Source organism: Sinocyclocheilus rhinocerous, unplaced genomic scaffold, assembly GCF_001515625.1.
Source record: "Sinocyclocheilus rhinocerous isolate Xijiao unplaced genomic scaffold, SAMN03320098_v1.1 scaffold1510, whole genome shotgun sequence".
NCBI classification, from domain to species: domain Eukaryota; kingdom Metazoa; phylum Chordata; class Actinopteri; order Cypriniformes; family Cyprinidae; genus Sinocyclocheilus; species Sinocyclocheilus rhinocerous.
Window position 1 is genome coordinate 448,739 of NW_015664185.1, and position 5,812 is coordinate 454,550.

Here is a 5,812-nt window from a genome sequence, read left to right on the forward strand (position 1 = left end):
TATATAATACAATAGTATATAATAAATTATATATAAATAAATAATATATGTATTTATAAATTAGAATTTTTTTTAATAAGAAAAAAAAGAAAAGAAATTAATCATAATCATAATTCCCCTAATTTACCCCAAACTTCTCAAAATGGAGCCAAACAACATTAATAAGACTTACAAGTTTACAAACCTGAAAAGTAATTTTTTGGGAATTTCTTTAAAAATACATTCCTCTTCCTGTCCAACTCAACGTCCTGTGTGTTGTGGCCAAATCAATATTCATAGCGATTTTCAAAGTTCACAAGCATTTCAGGTGTATCTTACACATTTATGGGGGGGGTTATAGCTGCTCTCCCTGCTCTCATCCATGCTAGGCTGCATGGATGCGCAGGGAGTTCTTGCCCAGAACAGAACCATACCGCCAATCCAAACTGTATGCTAATTGTCAATCATCTTTGACGATAGTGGTCCTGACAGAAATAGTGTTAGCGTGTGTAAGTTTGACATAGCTTAGCTTAGCATCTCTAGTCTGACCTTTGTCCTCTGCTGCTCCTCCAGAGCTCCGATCCCACGTCTGTGTCGCTCGCTTTGAGTCGCTCCTCGTCCTTCTCGATGCAGCTGAAACGACAACAGCAGTGTTGTAGGGAATGTGAGTATTAGCTGCTTAAAAGCAAAGAGCAAAACAGCAATAATACTAATATTAGTTTGACTCGAGTGTTTCATAATGTGATTCACTCATTTGTTCTGAATCATCTGATCATTTGGAGTCCAACAAGTTCCACATAAATAAATGAGATGAAGCATTTGTGAAGCAATCCCTAAAAATAGGCATTAACTCATGATTACATAATATAAAAAAGATTTCTGGATTGAATTTCCAACAAAAATAACTATATCATGATATATACCGTTAATATGATATAAAACGACTATAATGTCATGATACTGTATTTGAATCACCAATAAATCACAGTAGTTATTCTAGCACACAGTCTGCTTCAGGTCAAACATTGTGACGATGAGGAAAACTGTTTCCTTCATGATGCAAGCGTCCATGATTAGACACAAACGCTCACCATTACTCACTCACGCGGTTAGTTCACATTTACAGCTTTCACAAGAGCAAATGATCAAGATTAAGCGATTTACCAGTCAGAATTCAATCAAAATTAACTTAGTTACTTTCATACTACATGATTAAAATCAAACGCGAAGCAAAAGCAGAGATTATTCATAAGAAATCAGTGCAGAAACATCTCAATCGTTCAAAACCACAAGTGCACATAAAACAAAACCAACTGTCTATATATGCACGGTCTCTTCCTAAGTATGTCATATTTCCACCACTGTGAATATGTAGATATGTGCTGCGAGCTTTCCTCTCAATAACGAAATAAACACACAACAAAAATGAGAGCGGTGAGAAAGCAGCAGTTCAGAAAGCATCTGATCATAGCGATGTGGAGAACTTTGCACCAGCTCTGCAATCGGCTCTCCAGTCACGTCACGTTTAAAGCTTGATCTAGCTCAGGAGCTAATGTTGTGAATAAAATTATTTATCGAAAATAAAATGTCTTAGCCCTTTATTTTGTTCCATATATGACTTACAAAAGGAGATGTTAGGCAGAATGATGTCAGTCAGTTACTTCTTCAAACAGTTCATTAAATGGTGAGTGAGAAAGTCTCTGTCATCTCATTTTGTGCGCCAAATATATTTATATGTATTGTAAAAAAATAATTGTAATTGTACAATAGTAATAATTGTCTGACATTGACTTCAAAGCTGAAGTGTTTACCATGTTTATTTTATTAGTTAGAATATGTGTAACTCAGTATTTTAACTACCGTATTGTCCCGAATATAAGACGATGTTTTTTTCTTGGAAATACATCTGAAAAAACGCGGTCGTCTTATATTCAGGGTCTAGACTTTGACATGTCAATAATACACCCACAACAATAGGTGGCGCCAAATATGCATAAAACGAGTGTGCCATGATATGCACACATATATTATGTAAACAAAACTTTTATTTCGGATGCGATTAATCGCGATTAATCGTTTGACAGCACTAATATTTTTATATATATATCTGCATATATATATTTGTTTACACACGTTTTCAACTAAAAGAAAACCTTGAGATATAACGTAACATTGTTGTGTATAATGCCTAATCATAAGCTTGTTCAGAAATGGTGACAAAAACTTGATTATTAAAAAATAACATCTTTCTCGTTAAATCTCATTTAAATAAACGAATAAACGAATATTAGTTTTTTATGAGCCCAAATATTCAAATACAATGTTTTTGATAAATGCCCATCCCTACTTAAAATGAGCACACACTACATCAGACAACGATGCTCACCTCCCAGAAGCTCCCATAATGCACTGCAGCACCAACCGCATTAGCCCTGCGATGCCATGGCAAGGACTCTTCAAGGCCAAAGCTTTTCTATGTTTCAAGCCACTAAGTCAAATGTTATAAAGCACAGTCTGGCCCTTCACTAGCAGTTTGTTCTGTCCCGAGCCAAACGAGGGTTACGTCACGCGTCCGTAACGCCGGACACACGGGCTACAGTAGCTGCATCTGTCTTTATGGTCGCACAACAGAGCTCTGTAGGCCAAAGTGAACTCCTCGAGTACAGTCAATGTACAAGAGGACCCTCAAAATGCACTTGAAGATGTCCCTATTCAAGAGCATTGTGTTTTACTTGTCTTTCAACAGAGAAACAAACCTTTCTGAATGGCTCTCAATCATGTCATTCAGCTCTATAGGCCCATTGTGCCGTCTAGTGTACTACACACACTCGCGACATCTCCACGATCGCTGGTGTTAGCGAGGCAGAGTGACGCGCCCTCAATAAATGATAACATTCTTATCTTTCATGCTAAAAAAAGAGTGACCTGAGAAACATGGAGGAATGCAAACATATGAGATGAGTTAAGATGAGGACGAACTCAGAGTCTGGTGCGTTTTTTAGTCGGCTGGTGTTTTTGCATTGATTTCAGATGGATTTATTAATTTGTTATGAAAATAATCTTTGGTTTGTGTCCATCAAGTTACAAATAAAGAGAGAAAATAATCGAATTGAATGAAGCATGTTTTATTTGTCTATATAAAATTAAATTATTATATACTTAAATAAATTATTATATTATTTGTGAAATAATGATATATATTAATACAATCAAATCCCATATACATACATATATATATATATATATTTTTTTTTTACACTATTAATTTTTGATTTTGCTACCTCATGACAAAAATTAAGAAATTACTGTCACAGATTTTTATCATCATAATAATAATATAATATTTTATAATAAAACTTTAGATCTTTCTAACAATTTATTATTATATGCCCTCTGCATGTTAACAGGTCATCCTGCATTTTTCTGTAAAAATACTAAAAGTTTTCTGTAAAATAAAATGAATGAATTATTAATATTAATAATATTATATTCTAATTATAATATTTTTATATTAAATTAATTCTTAAATACTTTATTTTTATTTTCTAGTAAAATTATTAAGTGTTATTGTTATTACAATAGTAGGGTAAACGTACCAATTAAGCTCACCAAAATCTACATTGAGACATTTTTAGTGCACAGGATATCGGTTTCAACTTAAGTTATGTTCTTTCATCTTAAAAAGATGTTATTAATAGTTATTAATCATTTTATAAAGATTAACTTAAAGGGACAACCATCAGTTTATATTTAAAATCTGTTCATGAAGTATTCACATTGACGTTCAATGTGGAAGAGCTTAAATAGAGCACACGGAGCTTAATTGGAGCAGCAACAATTTTTAATAAATTTCATGTAATATTTATTAAAATGACAAAATTTTGCAAAATTAATAATCTAGGCCATGTATTAAGTTCATACATATTTTAATATGAACAACTATCATTAACAATATCTATGACATTATACTTTTTTCTTATTGATGTCACACTGAAGCCGTGTGATTTTCATAGTAGTGCACCCTTTAAGCTCACCTTAAAATAATATAAAATCTTTAAAAAAAAATACAGCAGTATAAAACCACAGACCCGCAATAAACTGTCAATTTGTAATATTATGGATTTAAAAGAACAAGCTAGTAATGCCTGTGAAGTTATATATTAGTGTAGCACACAATCTTATACAGCTAGTCAGCTAACTGTGTTCTGTAGCATCAGCATTTAGTAGCATTAGCTATGTAGCATTTAGCTATGTTTAGCTATGTTGCTAAAACTATCTTTTGGATCTAATGTACGGTAATTATTTCCTATACATCCAAGTTCCAGGTTATAATATGCAAAAGTCTAAACAGTCATCTTTTAATTTTACAGTAAGTAGTGAAACTTACCCAAAATAAAGGCTTAAACATCTTAAAAATGCACATTTAAAGGGCTCCTCTTTTGGTGAAAGTTTTCGGCTTTTTTTTCGAAAGATGGCTTTCAAAATGGCCAGCAGACAGTGTGAACACATGGAGACTCATATCTCAGTGTGCAAAGATCTGACTGACTTGAAATTACAGGAGGTATATAGTAACAAACACGTCAACTGGTTAAGACAGCAAGTTGGATAATACATTATTTTTTCTTTTTATAATCTGAGCTCAAAAATGGAAGTGTGCTTAATAGGTACGTTGACCCTAATATTTGTAATTTTGTTTAATATTTGCATTTAGTAATAATAATCATTATTAATTATTATTAGTCATATTGAAACTTGTGCAGCCCTACAAACAAGCACAGCAAACCTGTTGTTCTTTTTTTTTTTTTTTTTAAATATTGCATTTTAAATCGCAATTGCGATTTTTAACTAGAAAAAAAATTGAAATTAGACTTTCCCCCAAATTGTGCAACCTTATAATGCATTTTAAATACACACACACACACACACACACACACATACATATATATGTGTGTGTGTGTGTGTGTGTGTGTGTGTATATATTTATATATATAATTTATTAATACATTTTATTAAATTTTGTGATATATACAATTACTGTGATATACTATAAAAGTGACGCTTTATATAAAAAGTGTCAGTCTAAATTTCAATACTATTGTTATATCAGTCAACAAAACATATTTACGAAATAAAATGAGTGTTGCTTTAAATACTCTCGTGAACACACCCAGTCAATATCACTTCTGCTATCATTAACGTAATAAACCTGACACTGCTAATAGCTGAAGTGATAACAACAGAGTTCATCATGTTTATTATATGATGCATGAAACACAACCATGTAATCTAACCAAATGTAATTCCAGCGATCAGAACAGACATCTGCTGCTGTCTAATGCTGGAGGAGGTTCTGGGGGCTTCAGAAAAGAACACAGAGCACGATGGAGCATCAGAGAGTAGAAATGCTTGTTTGCATGTGCACAGACCTCAAGAGAATCTGTGATTGGTGGAGCGCATGATGACATGCATTCGCCTTCTGGTCATGCATTGCACAGATGAGAGCGCAGACAATAACCGGACCTATTTTAAACAAAAAAAAACTATTTATATCTGTGATAAAATGGACATGGTCTTAAAAAAAATTCAAGTGACATAAAGCATTGAGGACATGAAGAGGATATTATGCAACACATAAACAGGAAAAGGTAAAGCACAGGGAAATCTGAAGCCCGCAGTAGTTAACAATACCAAATACAGTACGTGTTTGATCGAGTTCACTAAAAAGAGTTTCAGTGTTATTTTTGTTATACTTTTTATTAATATTTTGAGGTTTTATTTTTATATATTCCATTCTAAAGTTTTAGTTTTTTTAATATATCTATAAAGTTTTTAT

At 32.7% G+C, this 5,812-nt stretch overlaps 1 pseudogene; it reads right to left on the reverse strand.

Annotated features, from left to right (window-relative positions):
* Nucleotides 1-2,481, reverse strand: part of LOC107729821 (tubulin polymerization-promoting protein-like) — a 13,827-nt pseudogene extending 11,346 nt beyond the window's left edge.
* Nucleotides 2,482-5,812: the final 3,331 nt, after the last annotated feature.